Raw genomic sequence first — 21,711 nt, 5'->3', positions numbered from 1 at the left:
TAGCTAAGATATGAGATTTACCTGGGGGGACAGAAGGGAGGGGAAACAGCAATCGGGATGTATTGAAAACAAAACAAAAGAAAACAACCACCACCACAACAACAAAAAGCAAAGAAAAAATAAAAATAAATGGAATTACCAAAAGACTTTAAAACTACTGTGACAAAAATGGTTCGGTTAGCATTTACAAATACTTTTGGAACAAAAAGAAAACACCCTGTATAAAAATAGAGTATATACATAAAAACAGTAGAAATTTTAGAAATAAATAATAAAAACAAAATAAATTGTATTTAGAAATACAATAACACAAACTGGAGAGTATTGAGAAAAGAATCAGTTGACTTGATAGAATGATGGGGATTAGTCAGTTTGGGTGAAAAAAAAAAGAGGGGGCTGGAGTAAATGTCCAGAGTCTCTGGGAATTATAGGACTGAAGCAAAAAGTTGCTGATGATCAGAGGAAACCAAGAATGACAGGAGGTGAGTCAGGGACTTAAAGCAACAATAGCTATTTTTAAAAAGTCTTAAAATTTGCAAAAGACATAAACCCACATGCTCAAGAAGCTAACTGTATTTCAAAGTAGGTAAATTCTAAAAACTCCATGCCAAGGCACATCATGGTCAAACTTCTTTTAAAAAAAACCTTGAACGCAGTAAAGAGAGAAATGGAACCTTATCTATAAGGGAAAATAGTTAAAATGACAGCAGATTTCTCGTCAGAATCCATGGAAGCTAGAATGGGATGACATATTTCTCAAGCACATTCATAAAAGAACTGTCAACTTTGATCCAGTGAAAATATACTTTGGGGAATTAAAGAGCAATAAAGAAATTTTCAAATGGAAGAAAATTAGAATTTCTTGCTAGAATACCTGCACTGAAAGAATTGTTAAAGGAAGTTCTCTAAACAGAAAGGAAAATGCAAAAGCCATGATCTTGGAACATCAGGAAGAAAGAAGTCTAACCTTCTTCAATTATGTTGTACAGCTGAAGCAAAAAATTCTAACACTAGCCGATGTAGTTATAAATACATAGAGAAGAAATATTTAAAAATCATTATGTTATAAATAGGGAAGGGTAAAGTTAGTTAAGAAAGGCAAGGTTTCTATAATTTACTAAAGCAGCCAAAATGTCAATCTTAGTAGGCTATAATAAGTTACAGGCAGGCACTGTATAAAATAGTTTCTCTCTCTCTCTCTCTCTCTCTCTCTCTCTCTCTCTCTCTCTCTCTCTCTCTCTCTCTCTCTCTCTTGTCTCTCTGTATCTCTTTCTGTCTCTCTCCTCCCTCCCCCTCCTTCTCTCCCCCCCCCAACCAGTTTCTCCCTATGTAGCCCAAACTGGACTTGAATTTATTACGTAACTCAGGTTGTTTTCCAGCTCCAGCTCCTCCTACCTCAGGCTCCCAAATGTTGAGATTATAGGCATGTCCTACCATGCCCAACTTAGGGTAGTTTATTTTTAAAAGTACAAAACTAGTTTTTGGTTTAAGAAACTAAACATGTACTTACCATACAAACCAGTAATCATATACAAAAATTTATCTCGGAAAAATGAAATTGTGTTCTCTCAAAACCTGTTCACAGCAGCTTTGTTTATTGATAGAATAAAGTGTAGACAAGTAAAGTCTCTCAGCACGTGAAAAACTAAATTGTGATAGTCATACTATACAAAACTGCTGAATAGTAAGAAAGAACAAACTCTTTATATACAAAACAAATGGGACAGCTGGGCCTGGTGATGCACACCTTTAATCCTAGAACTCAGAAGGCAGAGGCAGACAGATCTCTGAGTTCCAGGCCAGCCTTGTTTACACAGTGAGTTCCAGGAAAGGTTCCAAAGCGACACAGAGAGACCCTGTCTCAACCCCCTGCCCCCTCCAACAAAAAAGAAATGGCATTTCTAAGAGTGCTGGCTAGCCAGGGCTACAGTCAGATCCTTTCTTAAACAAACAAACAACAACAAAATCTCCAGTGGAGCTAGGGCACTATGCTGTGTGAAAAGAACCAACCTGAAAAGCTCATATACTCTATGACTCCATTCATGTAATATTTTTGGAATAAGGAAACTATAGATATGGAAACAGAATACTGATTATGGACATTTGGTATGGCATAGAGTAAACGTACAAAAACTACAATGGATGTAGTTTGCGATGGAATAATATTTTTTCTTGATAGCGTTGGTAGTTATACAAATATACATGTGTGATATGATGGCATGTAACTGTACATAGTCACTATTTCAAAGTCAAATTTTTTTTTTTTTTTTTTTTGGTTTTTCGAGACAGGGTTTCTCTGTGTAGCTTTGCGCCTTTCCTGGAACTCACTTGGTAGCCCAGGCTGGCCTCGAACTCACAGAGATCCGCCTGGCTCTGCCTCCCGAGTGCTGGGATTAAAGGCGTGCGCCACCACCGCCCGGCCTCAAAGTCAAATTTATGATTTTGAAATTATACTATGATTGTGCAAGATGTAACAATTGGGAGAACTGGATGAGGAGTACATAAGGCCCCTCTGTCCTGTCAACTTCCTGTCAATCTAGTCATTATCGCAAAATAAAACTTAAAAAGAAAAACTAGTTGTGATAGGCAGATCAATTGCCTTTCAAAAATGTCCACACCTGACTCCCAGAACCTGTGAATATTTTAGGTTATGTGGTATCGGAGGAATTAAGATTGTAGATAGAATTAAGGTGGCAAATCAACTAACTCTGAGTTGGGGAGACTGTCCATTGAGGCAAACTCAATGTAATTGTAGTGTTATTTGTAAGTGGGAAAGGGAGGAGGAAGAGTAAAAATCAGAGATGCACATGTAAACAAGATTGAAGTGATGAGATGTGGAGACTCAATCGTCCACTGGAAGCTTTGAATATGGAAGTTCTTCAACATTACATGAAATATAAGTAGTATCTAGGTGCTATAAAATGAATGGAAATAGAGTTTCCTCCTGTGGTCTCCAAAAGGAACACAGCTATTTTCATACCTTGACTTTAGCCTAGTGAAACAGAGTTCATACTACTCACATCCACAACTACAGAATAATAATTTATATTGTTTTAAACCATTAAGTTTGGGGTAAGTTTTTTAAAAATAGTAGCCACAGTAGAAAACCAAAGTATCCACCAATAGTTAAAAACTAACCCACTCAAAGATAGACAACCAGGACACTGGGGCATTGGAGCATTCAGTTGGTAAAGTGCTTACTGCACAGTCATGAGGACGTAAATTTGTATCTCCAGCATCCACATAAAAAATCAGGCACAGCAATCCCCACATGAGAGAAGAGAAGGCATGAGGATCCCAGGGAGTTGCTGGCAAGCCCATTTAGCGAACTGACAAGCTCCAGGTTCAGTGAGAGATTTTCCTCAAAAAATAAGGTGGACAAAATGGACATAAATGTGGGAAAGGGACTTGTAGAGAGGCCTTAGCAAGGATGGGAGGCAAATAATAGAGGATGGGAGGTGAGAGTAATCAGAACGCATTATATATGTATGAAGTTTTGAAAGGATAAATTTAATTACAGAATTAATTTTAAATAAAATTTTAAAATTTAATTTTACATTTAATTTTGAATCACAACAAGGTAGAGAATGATTGATGAAGACACTCAATGTCCATCTATGGCCTTCTCACACATTCACACTCACATGCAATCACATTTGCAATACACCAGCATGTATAGATTGTGCTCTCTGGCAATCATCAATATATAATGATGAATGCTATTTGCTCTACATCACCAATGAAATCAATGATAGAACATCTTCCCTCAGAACTGCAAGGAGAAGAAACACGTTGCTCTTGATTAAATGGAGCCTATTAAACAAAAAAAGTGTATAAAAACAGAAACGTGTGCCACAGAAGCTGGGAATCTTGTCTCAGTCCATTTTGAGATATATTTGCTGAGGAATTTTCTATGTTAAAATAACGAGAGTTATTTTCCAAAGACATATAATACAGAAACAGTAGAAAAATGCACTGAATTAGAAAAAAGGTAAGTAAAAGACGTAACCACCTAATTGCCTATGATAGGACAATTCATTTTATTCTTTTTGTCTCTCTATCCCCAATATCCCAATGCTTATCACATAATAGATGCCCAAAAATATTTGATGAATTGTACTATAAATGATAACTAATAGATCCACAAAGCATTAAATTTTATTAACCTTCATACACTATATAGTCCAAACTGCTAAGACAAAATGCCATAAACATTTATTCATGAATAGGAATTCTACATATTACCATCACAACTGCAAGGCACAGATGTGGCATATGCTTATTTTTGCAGTGCTTACAGAGATTTGCATTTAGTATATGATATTAGAGTTCCAGGATGAAATCTTTTAACTCACTCCCGAATGACTAATACTCCAAAAGGCCCATGAATCCCAAGGGTCTCATGAACGTATCTGTCATTTCCCTCTCTGACCCCATCACCACACCTAACAATTGGTACCAAGAATAGTTTTCTATTCTTGGTTAAGTAAAATATACAGACAGGAAAGCACAAAAGAGAGGGGTATGGGAAAATGAACATGATGGAGCTTTGATGGAATATATTAATATGCAAGTTGTTGAGGTGAGAGCTGAACATACATTTTGTTTCCATCTTTTTTCTTTGGTTTTTGAGATTATAATATATCATTTCTCCCCAACCTTTCCTCCCTCCAAACCCTCCATATACCCCTCCTCACTCTTTCACATTCATAGCTTCTTTTTTCCATTGTTTTTACATACATGTATATGAGACAGAATTTTTTTTTTTTTTTTGGTTTTTCGAGACAGGGTTTCTCTGTGTAGCTTTGAGCCTTTCCTGGAGTTCACTTGGTAGCCCAGGCTGGCCTCGAACTCACAGCGATCCGCCTGGCTCTGCCTCCCGAGTGCTGGGATTAAAGGCGTGCGCCACCACCGCCCGGCTGAGACAGAATTTTTAAAAATCCTAGAATTAACAAGTCTAGGATTTGTTGAAATGAGGCAACTTATTTAGGGTAGGAATAGTAATGTTTAAGCGAGTATTAAGTAGTTCTTTTTCATAATAAAATGCCTGTGAAGTTTAATCAGAAAAATATTTGGAACAGTAGCTGAGAGCTATGAACCATGAGTAAAGTAACGTGTTTTTTTGAGAGTCCTTTTTCATGGCTTTCATTTCAAGCTACTGTGACCATGACAGGCACACAAGAGGATTTCTTTAACAACTGGGAAACAGGCAGTTCAGAGGCTTGTTTTTGTTTTTCAAGACAGGGTTTCTTTGTGTAACCCTGGCTCTCCCAGAACTCGCTCTATAGACCAGGCTGGCCTCGAACTCAGAGATCCACCTGCCTTTGTTTCCTGAGTACTGGGATTGATTAAAGGCATGCATCACCACTGACTGGTCATGCAGAGGCTTTTAACTTACAATTCATGATTGGACTTCCTGAAATGTATGCATATTGTGTATATGTATATAAATATGCAGTTCTCTGAAGAGCATACATACACTTTGTGGCCATCAAATTTTCATACCAGTTCATGCCCCAGTAAGGGACCACTGGGTTAAATACTGATGTCCCCTTTTCTATCCCTCTACTTAGTAAGGCAACATATCTTCTGAATGTGCTTCATTTACTTAATAGCTAAAGAGAAAGTGAGTTTCTGCTCAGAAAAGTCATTGAGACTGACTTCTAGGTTACTATATCACAGGAGTACCTGGTAAACCACGGCAAATACTGGGAAAAGAGGCAGCGAAAACGCAGTAGTACCACACAATTTAGGTTACTGCAGAGGAAAGAAAGGTAAGATAATTATTGATACCTTGACTGAAACAAACATTCACTTACAAATTTTGCTTTTTAGGTAATCCTTCCATTCTTCCTGGTTCTGGTTAATCTCTCAAGCTCTAGATATTAGTTGATGGAAGGTAGACTGGTTTTAACAATGAATCTGGTAATGCTCAACTAAGTAATAGGAGCTTGAAAATATTAACAAAAGTCACTTGTAACTGGCTTCGCTTTTTTTTCTTCTTGTTTACATTATTGTTCCATGATAGGAAGGTCATATTTAGACTGGGAACCACAGTTTCATTCACTCCAGCCCCCGAGCAAACAAGCAAATCACAGACACTTAGGACTGGGAGGCAGACAGTTTAAAAGATCGTCTTGTTTCCTATTCATACTTCCCTTAGTGCTACATTTTTTTTTCTTCATCAGTATAGTGGTCAGGATGTACTTTTTAACCCTAAGGTTTTCCAAAAACTTTAAGCTTGTTAATTCTTAAAATGTTTAAAGAAGTATCTTACTTCATGGGTGTGGTGTTCTGTCCACATGTATGTCTGTGTACTATGTACATGCCTTAGGAGGCCTTGGAACTGGAGTTACGGACGGTCATGAATTGCCACGTGGGTGCTGGGGATCAAACTTAGGTCTTCTAGAAAAATAGTCAGTGCTCTTAACCTCTAAGGCTCTCTAGGGCCCCAGCTCTTACCAGGCTTTCATGAGAGGAAGAACAGGCACTCTTCAGTGTGCAGACGGGTACCTCTTTGAGTGCATGTGTATGTGCAAACACGGAATTCCATTTTGTAGTGATATCTTTGAATATTCCAATATTCCAATTCTGTGGACAAAAGCATCAGTCCTTCTGAGGCTCTTCTATAGAAAGACCTCTTGGCCGACAAAGGTAGAATGAACTAGGTTAAAGAGCCATTGTATCTCTGAAGCTCATTATTCTACCAAGCTTTGCAAATTAATTATAATCTCAAATTAGGAAATAGAGTTTCTTAATTTAAAGGTGTCTTATACTTCAAGTAATCATAGAATTTTTTAAGAATGAAACAAGTATGCCACAACATATGTTAACCTACTGATAATCTCCCACAGAGGAAATACTTCAACTTCATCCAAACGAAATGGATCTCCTTGTCATCCTCATCCTCCTCCTTCAGTCCCCTGTTGCTCCCCTTGCCTCCCTCTCTCACCCCTCCCTCCCTCCCTTTCTGTGGGAAAGGATCTTGTGTATCCGGGTTGGTCTCAAACCTGCTATCTACTTGAGGATGATTTTAAACTTCTTGTCTTCCTACCTTTTCTTCTTGAGTATTGGGATTACACCACCATGTCCAGTTTAGATGTTGCTAAGGATTGAACAGAGGGCTTTATGCAACCCCTCCTTTAAAAAAAGTAAGACAGGGTCACTACATATCCCAAGATTGCCTTGAATTTACTGTTTCCAAGGCTGGCCTCAAACTCAGTATCTTCTTGCCTCTGCCTCTTGAGTGAGGCATTATATCACATCTGTCTTTATTCTTGTTCTTGATGGAGGGTGGGTGAAAATTACTACAACATTTAGGTTCAGTGTACAAATTTTGTTCTCAAACCTCTAAACACTCTCCAGATAAACATCAGGAGAAGTTTCTTTCTTAGGCTAGTTTATGTGACACTTAAAAAAAAGTATTGGGAGAATGAAGTTGACATTTTTAATAGGATTTGAGGGTACTTGAGAAAATGGTACATAATTGCTTAAATCAAAGTCATCTTATGGGAAGAAATAAGATAATCTATAGACATACCATTTAGGAAAAAAAAATCATGTGCATATTTGCTGGTCTCAAGAATTCATCCAGGTTTTGTGGCACATGTATGTAACGACAGTACTTAGGACGTAGGAGGATCTCAAGTTCAAAACTAGCCTGGGCTACAAACAAGACCCTATCTTAAAATGAAAAACAAAAACAAAAACACCAACGGCTGAGAATGTAGCTCAGTGGTAGAGTGCTTGTCTGGCATGTACAAGGTCCTGTACTCCATCTTCAGCATGGGAAAAAGAAAAAAGTATGGAATAGAACACAACAGAGACAACACGAACGCTAGGTCTCCTTTTCTACTAGAGAACGAGGAAAGGAAAGACATTAGATCATATCACTTACAAGGGAAAAAAGGCACATTCCTTAGCCCAAGTCTGTGAATTACTGCGTATAGAGAGGGGAGAGACAAAAGGCCTGGCCTCTACCTGGAGCAGCTTCCCTAACGGCCCCTTCCCTAAGTTGTGATGTGCATACTGCTGCATAATGTCCATGTTGTTTGATATGACAGGGGCTTTCGTCTCTGCCTGAAAACACATTTTCTGAATAGCAGTGAGGGTACGAACGAAAAGGAAATCTGAAGTTGTGCTCTTGTCCAAGGTTCTTTGTTTTGTTTTCAAACAGCTCTGGATAGGCGTCCTGGACAACCAGCTAAGTTCTTTGTGTCTAACCTTATGACCTTGGTTTTGAAAAGGTGCTCTGGTGAGGAACTGTTAACTAGGGAGCTCAAATTTTCAGAGGAAAGAAAATAATGAAATAAAATTTAAAGTTTAAATCTGAAATCCAAGATGGGAAAAACAACCCCAAATGTCCTACTTCTTAGTAAATTATTCCCCTTCCCTATCATCCTTTTGATCCTTTTCTTTGTTTTGCTTACCGCCAGTAGGAACATTTTAACCACATGTGTCCCAACAGATAAAAAAAAGGGGGGGGCTACATATAACAGTCAAAGGCCAACTAGAATCTCCTACTACTACGAAGGAAGGGGCTTGCAGAAGAAAAAAACCAAACTCTAGTACTAGATTTAGGAACAGAGAAACTGCAGTCAATGCTTCTTTGGTTAAGACAGTCCCTCCCCTAAGCAAATACTTCAGTGAGACTAGAACCTTCACAGTGATTGTGTTAAGAGTTCCATGAGCTCGTCTTTGAGTGTTTTAAATCCAGCCGTTATCGCTTTTTCTTTCTCTCTTCTACCTTCGTAAACACAAGCGAAGCGAAGCGACAGCACATCTTTAGTTCTCTCTGCTCTCTGGGTAGCTAACAGGTAATCAGATTGTGAAAAAAGGAAAAAGACGGGAGAAAGACAGTGAGTAAAACAGAAAGCAGCAGTGTTCTGCAGTTGTTTGGCTTTGGCAACAGGGCTATTACAGGTTTGCACGTGTGTGCCTGCATATGTGCCTGTGTGTGTTAAAAAGCATTGATGCATCGAAGATTTATTCATTGAACAGGCTGATTTATTTAACAGACTTGACATATGTCAAATTCTGCCATGTGCTTATATAATTGTTACCCATTTATCAGAGCTGTAATTTAGGCAAATATTTGTTTGAAAAGTATCTTCTTTTAAATGGCTTTCTCTGGCCTGCTGCACAATCATTCTGTGGTTCTTTTTAATTATGTTAATAATAGCTATTTGGTTGGAGTCTGTGAAATCTAATCTTTCCCCCAAACTCTTCAGCTTTTTCAAGTAATTACTTTCAAGTTAAAATCACACTACAGGAAAAATTTAAATATGCACAATATCCTTTTATGTTTTGATATTTTGAATGTGTGGTCCTCAAAAAAAGCAGTGTCTCGACGTTGTTAAAATCACAGATCTGATACTGTTAGTGCAAAAAACTACCTAAAGGGGCAAAAGGGTATGATTTTTGTGAGCTTATTTCTGCGGGGTATGGGGGATAGGAAGACAGTAAAAATAGCCAAGGACAGGGGAACCTACAAAAAGAATCAAGTAGAAAAAGTCAAAGTAAATGAAATCAAATATCAAGTCTTACAAATCTGTTAAATCACCCTACCCTATTTGAACACACAAAAAGTCTATCTTTTCACCTCCAATGCATGCAATCTATCTAGAGTCTGTGGGAGGTAAAATTTTGCAAAGTATTTCCAAGAAACAAAACTGTCTAATCACTAGCTGCCAGAGCTGCTTTGAATTTCCTCATTGTAAATATGTTACTTACAAAAAACAAGAGGTTTGTTTTGACCTCCCGGGTCCAGGAGTATGGAGACTACATAGGAAATAAGGGTGGGAGAGAAGGGAAATCCCACTACCACACAAGGAAATTTTTGACCTAGTAAGCAAATACGCTTTTGTTGTTAGTGCTGGGTAAAATGTACAAGTCTTCCAGAAATTAGAGACTGTAATAAAAATGTACCAGCCCAAATTTAAATTGCTCACTAGACAGATGGTTAATTATATTCACAGCCACATATTTCACTGGGATAGAGTTTCAGACACTCAGCCAGTTTTATTTGATTAGCCGGTTTTCTAGTTAATATGGAAAATGACAGTTACTTAGGGCTTTTTTGTTTCTTTCTAAAAATATATTTTCAATAAGTGTAAATTCTCCTCAGCCATGAGAACGTCACTGCTGTAAATAAAATGTTTGGTCATGCTACTCATATGTAAAGATGTGCGATTCACCCCGCAAGCCCCAAATGGTCTCTTGCAGTTCCGAGAAAACCATTGGGGCACCTTTTATTCACTAAGCAAAATATTCCAGGAACTGTTAGCACACTCTGCTTCTCCAACTAAAACAGTTTTTCAAAAAAACCAGCGCTAAAGTATTTTATAGATGTAAAAAAAAAAAAAAGTCCTGCCAACCCCACACACTATTGTGTATTCTCAGACAAGTCTAGAAAATGGAACGTTAAAAAAGGCCACACAGCTAAGTGTGCTGTTGTGCCCAGAATTCAACATGTTAGTAGCCAAAGCCCAGAAGCAAAATATGAGCCTCAGTCATTTCAAAATGCTACCAGAAGCTAGACAAAAATCTGGAGTGCTGGTATCGAAATGAGGATCTCAACTGATTTTTTTTTTTTTAAACTTCGAAAAAGACTAAAAGCCTTTTGCGCGGGTGGTTCGGTCCCTCACGAATCAGACAGGGGCAGTCATGCTGAAACCCCTGGATTCCTCAGCTGAACCGCGCGGTCTGCACACTTTCCGGGAGCGGGGCCGCCCCACGGCCTCCCGGGCGCCGGCTGGCGGGGACCGAGCTACAGCGTGCCTGCGGGCACGGCAGCCAGGAGCTCCCGAAGCCGCGGAGAAACGCGTCCATCCGAGCGCCCGGGAGAGCGGGAAGGGGCAGCGGGCCAATTTCCGCAAAGGTGACAAGCTGGGCGAGGCTCGCCCGGGTCCCTAACTTCTCCTCGCCGCCGGCGGGCGGCTCCGGCCGGCTGTTGCGGGTCGCCGTGGCGCTGCCGCGCGGTGACCAGAGGCGCCCAGAGCGCGCGGGAGCGCCGGCCGGGGGGGAGGCGTCGGCACCCCGGCTTCGCACCTCTGCGGCTTCGGCCGGGACGCCAGCCGAGGCCGCCGCGTGGCTTTTCCCGCTCGCTCCGAAGCGTGCCTCGGCCGTGCCGGGCTCCCCGGTCGGGGCTAGCCCAGGGTCACCGAGCCGAAGGGAGGTGGCACTCGGCTGGCTCCTGCTGCCCTGCATGCGAGCGGCGGCTCCGACCTGCTCCCTTCCCCTCCCCCTTCGCCGGCGGCGGCGGCGGCGGCGGCGGCGGCGGCGGCTGCACACAGGCCTTTCCTAGATTGCAGCGCTCGCTCGGCGGGTCGAGCCGGGCTCCCTCGCCCTGGCGGCCTCGCTCCCTCGCGCACACAGACACCACACGCACGCCATTCGCACACAGACCTCCTCCGGGCTGGCTTCCCTTCCCCGGCTTCTCGCTCGGCTCTCCCTCAGTTCCTCGCACCCCCCACCCCCTCCAGCTGCCGCCTCCCCGCGCCGGCCTGGGAGCTAGCGAGAAGGCCGGGGGTTGGGTGGGGGGGAGAAGTAGAGGGGGGTGCAAGCTGGATGGCAGCGCTCACACTCACCTCACAGGCCGCCTCCCCGAGGCGCACGTCGCTGGCGGGGTCCGGCAGCCGGCGTCCCGAGCTGTGGCGGCTGCAGTCAAGAAGGCTGGGCTGCCGCCGTCGCTGCAGCTGTTCGCGCTGCCGCCGCTGCTCCCGCTCACTGCTGCCGCCGCCGCCGCCGCCTCTGCTCCATGCGCGGGGCCCGCCAGGTGGACGCGCCTCGCTCCGCTCGCTCACTCAGGTTCCGCCGCCGCCGTTGCCGCCGCTGCCGCAGCCGCCGCCGTCGCCGCACTAGATGGAGTCAGAGCTGTCGGGCTCGGGCGCGGGAAGTCAGAGCCTCCGCGGCCGCCCACCGGCTCCCGGGCCAGCGCTCCTCTCACCGCGCCGCTCGCTCGCTCGCCCGCTCGTCTGCCTGCTCCGCGGGCTGCACGCGCGGCGCCTGGAGCCGGCTCTGCGCGGCGGCTGCGGCCGTCCGCGACCCGACCGGGAGAGGCGGAGGGCGGCTGCGACTGCCGCTAGCGCTGGGAACGCTACTGCTAAATGCTGCCACTGCCGCTACTGCCACTGCTGTGGTGGTGGCGGCGGCGGCGGCTGCTGCTGATGCTACTGGTTTTCCTTCCCGGGTTCTCCCCCTGCCTCGGCCCCCTCCTCCTCCCCCCCTTTCTCCTCCTCCTCTTCCTCCTCCTCCTCCTCCTCCTCCTCCTCCTCCTCCTCCTCCTCCTCCTCCTCCTCCCCCCTCTCCTCCCTGGGCTGCTTGGCTCAGAGCCTCTGCGGGCGCTGCCTGCTCCCCTCTGCTTCCAGAGCTGCCTCTGCCCATTCAGAAAGGTGCCCAGAGTGGGACTGCCTCGGCTGCCACCATCGCTATTGCCCCTGCCATTGTTTCCTCCAACACGGCTGTTCTTGTTGGACGCGTTCCCCTCCCTACCCTCCTTCCCCACCACAGCCCTCCCTTTTCTGCTCGTTCTCTCCTTACCCTCACTGCGGTCCCTTCCTCATGTGCCCCCCTCCCACCCTGTCCGTCTGTCCCTCCTTGCCGTCCCCTCAAACGTCCGGGAGCGCGCACTGCGCGGCCACCTGTCATAAAGGGCGCGCACCCCCCTTCCCCACCCCCACCCCGCCCCCCACTCACATTCTCGCAGCCCGCCCAGTCCACCGCGCCACTGGCTTGTTCTTCCCCTGGCAGACACGCAGCCGGACACCACTCTCCCACGCCTTTGAGGGCAGTTATGTTGTTCAGAGAGGGGCGCTCTGAAGTTTCAGGAAGAATATCTGAATGGCTCCATGCGTTAAGCATTTATCCATCCAACCTACCCTTAACTTCAGGGCCCAAGCCCCGGGAAGGTGGATTGTGCCGGGAGGATTGGAACAAGGGAGAGAATTGGAGAGGGACGAGTTTTTTAGGAAATGAAAGAGAGAAAAAGGGAATCTGAATATGGCCGGGAAGGAAATGGGATCTGACTGCTGTCACTGGAAAATTCCTTAGGTGGTCATTTCCCTTCTGACGTTCTGGGAGCCCAACAGAAAACAGCACAGGATTGGAAAGCGACCCACCGGGAACACATAGTATTCATGAAACCCTGGGTGTAAGGTTGTGATTGTGTCTGGGAGCCACAATCATCACCACTAGAAACCAGGGTGAAAGATTAAATGTTGACGCTAGAACAGAGAGAATAAAGCTAGCTACTTTGTGTGTACTTGCTCCAGCAAGTCATTGCCACAACCCAGCTTCCTCAGTCACGCAGAGCTCAATTTCAGATTTCTCTGCTTCCACTGCTACAGCTTCATTTTCTAAGGTCAGACTTCGAGATCTGCAATGTGTAACTTCTATAGCCCTTCCCAGAGCCTCTAGCCTGTCACCCAACTCCTCCCAAGAAACAGCACAGACACAGATAGTGTGAATAGGGTGGGGGCGATATATTTCCTGGCAAAGTAAAAGACACAGAGGTTAGTGTCAAGTTAAAGGCACACGTCCAGGGCTCTTTTATTCTTGAGCCATAGAGTGTCTTATGAGGTTGGGACAGGCTTTTGCATCTCAGACTCACCTAGGAGATACACTTCTGGGTGTGTTTTCAGGGAGGCTTAGCTAAAGTCTACCACTCCACCTGCTTGGAATACTCTTATTCTTCCCTTTCTTTTATATTGCAGAAGCTCATCCACAAACAATGGCTCATTCCTCAAAGAATCCAAACTTAGTTGAGTGCTTACCTATGTGCCAACCACTATATGGTGAGCAACCCACACGAATTCTTATGTTTAATCGGCATAACAAACACAATTTTATTACTGTCCTTTACAAGCGAAAATATTGAGCCAGGAAAAAATATACACATGGACATGCTGAAGCTCTAAGCCTCAGTATCTCAGGCTGTGGCCATTTTTGCAATAGAGTGTTTAAAGAAGTGATTGTGTTAAAATATAAGGCCATTAGTGTGGACTGAAATCCAATCCTACTAGTGTACTTAAGAAGAGAACATTTAGACACACACACAGATACCAGGAGCTTACACATTGGAAAAAAAGAGCATGTGAGACACCATTAGAAGAAGTCATCCTTGGGAGAAATAAAACCGGCCAACAGCTTGCTCTCAAACTTTTAACCTCTAGAGTTGTGAGAAAATAAATTTTTGTTGTTTAAGTTACTGTGTCTGTAGTATTTTGTTAGGGCACCCCAGACAAGTTAATACAGTGGAAAACCATGGGGTAACAGTAAATGGCTGGAATAAATAAATGGGTCTATTAGATAATTTGGGCTTTGGTCAAGTAAATTGGAGGGAGGTCTAAGGAAAGTGGGGGTTTGTTCCATGTTGAATGCCATCATAAAGGAATGGAAATGTGTAATATGCCACTTTAATAAGTTATCTATACAGAGGTCAGACTAAAGTGGGAATAAGGCTATGGTGGCACAGTGACCTTTTTGTCTGTGCTTAGACAACACTATGAAGTGGCCTTGTTTTGTCTCTTTTTGTTGTGTTCTCAGAGGAACTTCATATAATGTTGCTATTTTTTAAAGATTATTTTGTCCAGCAGAAAACCATGGCTTGCCTATGAGTGCCAGGAGCAAGCTGGGCCTGGTGGCACAAGCCTGTGATCTCAACACTCATGAGGAAGATCAAAAGTTGAAGACCCACTTCAGCTACAGTATTAGTTCAGCAACAGCTCGGCCCTGTTTCAAAATTAAAAAAATAATAATAATAATAACAAAAACCCTAAAAGGAATACTTGGGATATAGGTCAGTGGTAGAGTATGCGCCTCACATACACAGAACCCTAAGCTCAATCAATCCCCAGTACCAAAAAATAAAAATAAAAAAGATATTAGGGGCTACTTTTGCTTCTTCCTCACTTGTGACATCTTACACCATCCATTAGCTGTGTGGCTTTAAGCAAGTTCTTTTTATCTCTCTGTGCCTCGATTTTTTCATCTGTGATTGAGGGAAAAAGTAAATCTTAGGTTGTTATGGGAGTTGAATGATTGAATACAATCATAGGATAAAGGTAGTCATATATTATCTACTATACATTTGTATTATAAATTTATATACAAATACATATTCTAAGGACTACATATTCTTTAGAAAAATGCTTGGCACATAGCCAGCCTATATTAAATGTGAGCTATTTTCTATGTCTCTTTTTCTCAAACAGATAATCATAGCATGAATTACATAATTACACTTCTATATCGATACTTTCTTCTATGATAGGCTGTGAACTCTTTGAGAACAGGGAAACTGTATATAGTTCTATTAATAATAGCTAATGATGATGGTTAATTTTGATTGTCAACTTGACTGGATTTAGAATCACCTAGGACACGCATGTGTGGATATGTCTATAAGTGTATTCCAAATGAGTTTCACTGAGAAAAAGACCCACTCTAAATGTGGACAGCACCATACCATCATAGCCTGGAGTCTCAGGCAGAATAAAAACGAAAAAGGGGAGTAGGGCACCAACTTTTCATCTCTCTCTCTCTGCTTCCTAACTATAGACACAATGTGACCTCATAATCTTTTCCACAGAGTGATGAAGAGTATCCCCTTAAAATTGAGCCAATCTTTTTTTACTAAGGTTTTTTTGTTTTTTGTTTTTTTGTTTTGTTTTATTTCTTTTTGCTTTTTTGTTTTTTGGTAAGGTATTTTATCACAGTGATGAGAAAAGCAACTAATATGCTAATTTTTGCTTCATAGTTTCAATGATGTTGGAATTGATTTAAATAATACTCCAAGCAAACTTATGCGGCCCAACCCCTATCTATAGAATAGCCTGGGTATCCTCCTATGGGCCCCTATAACATCTGTGTTTACCTTAATCTGCACACTTACATAGGATGTTAATACTGCTTATGTTTCTCCCTTTCTAAACTGTTCCTTTTTGGAGAGGAGAGCAAGCACTTTCATCTTCAATGCTCATGTCTAAATACAGTGCCCAGCACAACAGCAATATTAAATATAAAGATACTGTGTGAATTTTCACCATGTTCTTTGCTTTGACTATGATGAAACTCACAGTAGGCCAATCTTTGCATCATTCATCCCTCTCCTTGTTTTTTTTTTTTTTTTTTATACTGAAGAGGTGATGTATCCAGTCCCACCTGGGCCCGTAGCCACTTAGACCCAAGTAAACACACAGAGACTTATATTACTTATACACTGTATGGCCATGGCAGGCTTCTTGCTATCTGTTCTTATATCTTAAATTAACCCATAATTCTTATCTATGCTTAGCCACATGGCTTGGTACCTTTTCCAATTCTGCCTTTACATCTTGCTTCCTCTGTGTCTTGCTGGCGACTCCTGATTCAGCCTTCATGTTTCCAGAATTCTCTTCTCAGCTTGTGCTGCCTATACTTCCTGCCTGGCTACTGGCCAATCAGCATTTTATTTATCAACCAATGGGAACAACACATTCACAGCATGCAGAGCACCATCACCCATCAGTAGAATATCCTATAAAGTGATCTTTCCTATAAGGCACATCCAAAATCAGACAGAATCACTGTGAGACTGCAAACCAAGATAGTTTCATTTCTGAGCAAATGGGCCCTGTTATTTAAGAACCATCAGTAATATATTAGATTAGGTGGGATAAACAGAGTATGAGACTAGGCTAAAAGAACTTGGATTTTGACCTTAATTCTGTCATAAACAAGCTGTGCTATGTTCAATTAATCAAACTTCTTTGGGCCTGTGTTCTTATATGCAGGATATAGAGAGCACAATTTATTTATTCACTAAAAACTAGAGGTTGGTAACAAAATGTAGACTTCACTGTAATTTCTTTTTGGGGAAAATTATTTAACTCCTTTCTTACTTTCCTAATGCATATCTAGGTGATTCCGAGCCTCTGGAACTCTGAAACTAGTATTCCAAAGTAGTGAAAGCCTTTCAGAGTGCTAACCAAAAGCCACGAGTACTATGGCTTTCTGCTGGCTTTATCGCCTCCCCAACAGTCCCACACACCACCTGTTCTTAGTAAAGGGAGGTGCAGTATCTGGAAATGTTTGAGGACACAAGAGGTGCTGCCATCATGGAGATAAATCCAGAAGCATCTTTCTATCATGCTGAGGACATAAACAGGATGTTATTCAGCCCAATTTAATATTATGCCAGAAAGATAGAAGGTTAATGGCAGAAATAACATTATTTTGCTATCATATGCATATACAAGGAAGGGAATCATCATATTATTTTTTATACAATGTACTGCCATAGTATCCAGAGACTATATGGTAGTCATATAATGACCTCTGGCTAGGGGTTTATTGGACCTTTCCCTGGTTAATTTCAAGGAACAAGACAAACTAACTCATGGCATCCAGATTTAGGAGGTCAACAAATTGAGACTAACATCAGATCTTCCAGTTTCCTAAGCTGAAACACCTAATATGTTGAGAGATTCTACTAAATACAATGAAACCAACAAGCTGCCTCATTACCCCCTCCTTTCTCTTAAACAGCATTGGAAAAGTATTGTCCTCCTCACAATGGACAAAAGTTTCCTTTTTTCCCTTTCAGCATCCCCTGGACTGGCCAGGGTGTTCCTACTCCATGACTTATTCAGCTACTATTTGTCTGAGGCCTAGTATTAAGTCTCCAGAGTTGAAAGAAATAACTAAAAGCATTCCTTTTGCTTCAAAGAGGCCTATATTCTAGTGGGGGATATATAAACACAAGGAAGCTACAGAATGGGCTATAAAGAAAGAGGGCTAAGTGAGAAGAAAGAGTAACTAAGGACTTCATGGGAACAAAGATGTTTCAAGATCCTTGAATATACAGCAAATATGATAGCTCCATGGAAGTAGAAGCATGGTACATACCGAGAAGAGCAGATGAAGCATGTGAAAAAGCATAGGAGTGCTGAGGTAGGATGGTGAGCAACGTGTTTGGGAATCAGTGACATTTCTAGCATGGCTAAACCAAGGTTTTGCTCCAGGGAACAAGCAAAACTTGGAGGGGATAAGTCAGACACACTTGGTGAGACTTTGCAACCCTAAAATACTTTACCCTTAAATTCTCTCTCTCTCTGCTTTATAAATGTGTAAAAGAAAGGCCATGACCACACACTAGATTGGCAGTTAAGCCAGTGAGTGGCCTTTAGGATTCAGATGATAGCAATGAAGAACTTTGTGACTTATAATGTGTTTTTCAGACATCACGCTATCTATTCAGGACCAGCTATTCAAAGGCCCTGCAGCAGAGACTCTAGCCCCCTCCCTCCTGCTTCCCTGAAGCAAGCAGCCATAATTATTAGGTTCAGCTCACTGTCCTAAGCTGTAAAATCTGAGTTGCCGGAGGGGGAGACAATGGCACGGCCCACAAGTCAAGCCAGATAAGAAAAAACAATGGTACTTATCAAGTGTCTGGAATGCCTATCCCCATTTTCTTAGATGATTTGAAATCTTTGTTTGAAATCAGCCTGAGAAAGAACAGATCCTGGTATTTGAAACCCTTCCCTTGCAGGATGGAATTTTGAAACATACTGGAACAGTCTGAGGGATTCAAAAGTTAGAAAACTGAGGTATGGAGAAAATGATTTCCATCTTCAGTGGCAAACGGCCACTGGGAGAATCCCCCAATGAAGCCAGTACAAGCAGTTCAGTATGCTGGGCCCTGTCTCACAGCTCTAGACACTGTCCAAGATGTTTGTGGCCGGGCAGCACTAAGAAATTTAGGAGCGGGGTAGGGGTGGGGTGAGGAGGACTATTAAGACCCAGGCCAGGACCATGGACAGAGATCAGCAGGCATTATTAGCCAGTTCCCAAGGTGAAGAGCAAGAGGAACCCTCCAGCCACCATGCAGCCTTGTGCCTCGCTGGCACTGCAGTTCTGGGGAAGATGTAAAAACCAACACCTCAAAAAAGACCTCAGCCTTCTTTACACCAACACCCCACATGAAGGAAAGGAGAATGAGCTGTTTTTTAGTAGTTTGGCATCAAATAATCCAGGGTTCTGCCCCTTACTAATATACTTTTGGGCATTTATTGAGTCTTCCCAAAGCTATGTATTCCCTCCACCAGTAAAAAGAGACCAACAGAAATAATCTTTACATAACAGAGAACTTGTAAAGGAAGCTTGTGAGTTAAGTTGTATAAAACATCTCAAAAGGAGCTGGGGTGATGGCTCAGTCAATTGATGAGCTCTGTGTTTAGTGAGATACCTGTCTCAAAAAAATAAAGTAGTGATGGAACTGAAGAATTGGCTCAGTAGTTGAAAGATCATAATTCTCTAGTAGAAGGCCCAAGTTTAGTTCCAGCTCCAGGAGACCAACACCCTCTTCTGGATTCTGTGGGCAACTTCACACATGTGTACATACCCCTCACACTCCATAAATATACACAATTAAAACTAAAATTAATCTTAAAAAATTAAAATGGAGCGCGAAGAAAATACCAGATATTGACTTCTGATCTTCACATACACCTGCACAAGCACATGTACATGCATGCTCACATATACACATGCATGTGAACTCACATATACCTATGTGCATATAATGAATATGTCTATTTATACAATAATTCCTGAAGCTTCTGAAATCTCCCTTCTTGCAAGAAGGCCTCCCCAACATTTTTGTGCAGAAGGTGTGAATTCATTTCTATCTACACTTAAAATTCTTAATCTGTTCTCCTTTTACTCTGTTAGTAGCTGTTGATGTTGATAATTGGGATAATAATGATGGTGTAGTCTGGAGAATAATGACTGCCTGATACTATGGAAAAAATGATACCAGGTAAAAAGACAGGAAATGATTACTTTACAAAAGAAACAGAATTTCTGCCTAGTTTTGAGGTCTGATGTTTCCTGAACTAGCCTCCCAGATTCATTCATATAAGCATTCAAGCCAAAGTCCCAAGCATATTACACTAGAGATTACAAAGCAAAATGTGTGCTAAGAAACTGCTGCCAGGAATGAAGAGTGTGATTCAAAAGAGTAAGTGCAGGACAAAGTGAGGACAAAGATGTTTTTATTCATCTATAACAAATACAACCTTTTTTGGCCATACACAAACCAACTTACTGGCATCTAAGATGTGTGGAGTCAACACATACCCAATATGACTATCTGCTCAGAAAAGCCAGTACTTGTCTCTAACTTGGTTAAGTTACAGGAAATTCCTTTTTCTTATTTCATGCCTCCCAAATCTTCAATGGCTCTTTAAAGCCTGAAAAACAAATGTCAAAATCCCTAAGCTAATAATCATGAAACAACCCTAACCTGTTTTTCCTGCTCCACACAGCTGGTTCTCCAAATACAGGGACATTCTCCACTTTCTATCTCTATATCTTTGTTCTGGTTATTTCCTCAGTCTAGAATGCCCTTCCCCTCTCATGTTAAAATACTGTCTTCCTTTAATATTTAACTGAGTTCCTGGAGCTCAGCCTGGTGCTTGGTTATGGGTCTCTGCATTTGCTTCCATCACTTACTCGATTAAGGCTCATGTTTGTCTTCCTGAGTCTGGGTTACCTCACTCAGGATGATATTTTCTAGTTCCATCCATTTGCCTGCAAAATTCATGATGTCATTTTTTTTTTACTGCTGAGTAATACTCCATTATGTAAATGCACCACATTTTCTTTATCCATTCTTCGGTTGAGGGGCATCTAGGTTGTTTCCAGGCTATTACGAATAATGCTGCTAAGAACATAGTTCAGCATGTGTCCTTGTGGTATGATTGAACATTCCTTGGGTATATACCCAAGAGTGGTAGGGCTGGTTCTTGAGGAAGATTGGTTCCCAATTTTCTGAGAAAGTGCCATACTGGTTTCCAGAGTGGCTGTACAAATTTACACGCTCACCAACAGTGGAGGAGTGTTCCCTTTGCTCCACATCTTCTCCAACAAAAGCTGTTATCAGTGTTTTTGATCTTAGCCATTCTGACAGGTGTAAGATAGTGTCTCAGAGTCATTTTGATTTGCATTCCCTGATGACTAAGGATGTTGAGCAATTCCTTAAATGTCTTTTGGCCATTTGAGAGTCTTCTGTTGAGAATTTTCGGTTTAGCTCTGTACCCCATTTTTTAAATTGGATTGTTTGGTATTTTGATGTCTAGTTTCTTGAATTCTTTACATATTTTGGACATCAGCCCTCTGTCAGATGTGGGGTTGGTGAAGATCTTTTCCCATTCTGTAGGCTGTCATTTTTGTCTTATTTACAGTGTCCTTTGCCTTACAGAAGCATCTCAGTTTCAGGAGGTCCCATTTATTAATTGTTGCTCTCAGTGTCTGTGCTACTGGTGTTATATTTAGGAAGTGGTCTTCTGTGCCAATGCAAGGCAAGAGGGATTATATGAGCAAGGAGGGTCAAGATCATGATGGGGAAATCTACAGAGACAACTGAACCAAGCTCAAAGGAACTCATGAACTTTACACGGACTAGACCCTCTGCATATGGGAGACAGTTGTGTAGCTTGGCCTCTTTGAGGGGCTCCTGGAAATGTGATCAGGATCTATCCTGGGTGCATGAGCTGGCTTTCTGGATCACATTGCCAATGGTTGGACACTTTTCTCACCCTTGAGGCAGGGGGAGGAGCTTGGTCCTGCCTCAACTGAATGTATCAGTCTTTGCTATCCCCCCATGGGAGAACTTACACTTTTGGAGGAGGGGATGAGGGGTGGGTCGGGGGGGTGATTAGGCAGGGGTGG

The 21,711-nt window shown here is 42.3% G+C and overlaps 1 protein-coding gene across 3 annotated transcripts in view; it reads right to left on the bottom strand.

The window, feature by feature from the left end:
* The window catches only part of Nexmif (neurite extension and migration factor), a 150,197-nt gene extending 138,016 nt beyond the window's left edge, over positions 1 to 12,181 (bottom strand). Inside the window, exon 1 of one of the 3 annotated variants that reach the window (XM_076562430.1) lies at positions 11,589 to 12,181. The gene's annotated coding sequence lies outside the window, so the exon portion shown is untranslated. The remainder of the gene's footprint in view (positions 1 to 11,588) is intronic. The other 2 variants (XM_016009848.3, XM_076562427.1) reach the window with 2 other exon arrangements.
* Between the last annotated feature and the right edge of the window lie 9,530 nt (positions 12,182 to 21,711).

This window comes from Peromyscus maniculatus, chromosome X, assembly GCF_049852395.1.
Source record: "Peromyscus maniculatus bairdii isolate BWxNUB_F1_BW_parent chromosome X, HU_Pman_BW_mat_3.1, whole genome shotgun sequence".
NCBI classification, from domain to species: Eukaryota; Metazoa; Chordata; class Mammalia; order Rodentia; family Cricetidae; genus Peromyscus; species Peromyscus maniculatus.
Note: the sequence above shows the minus strand (reverse complement) of the source record. Positions and strands in the feature narration are given on the sequence as shown.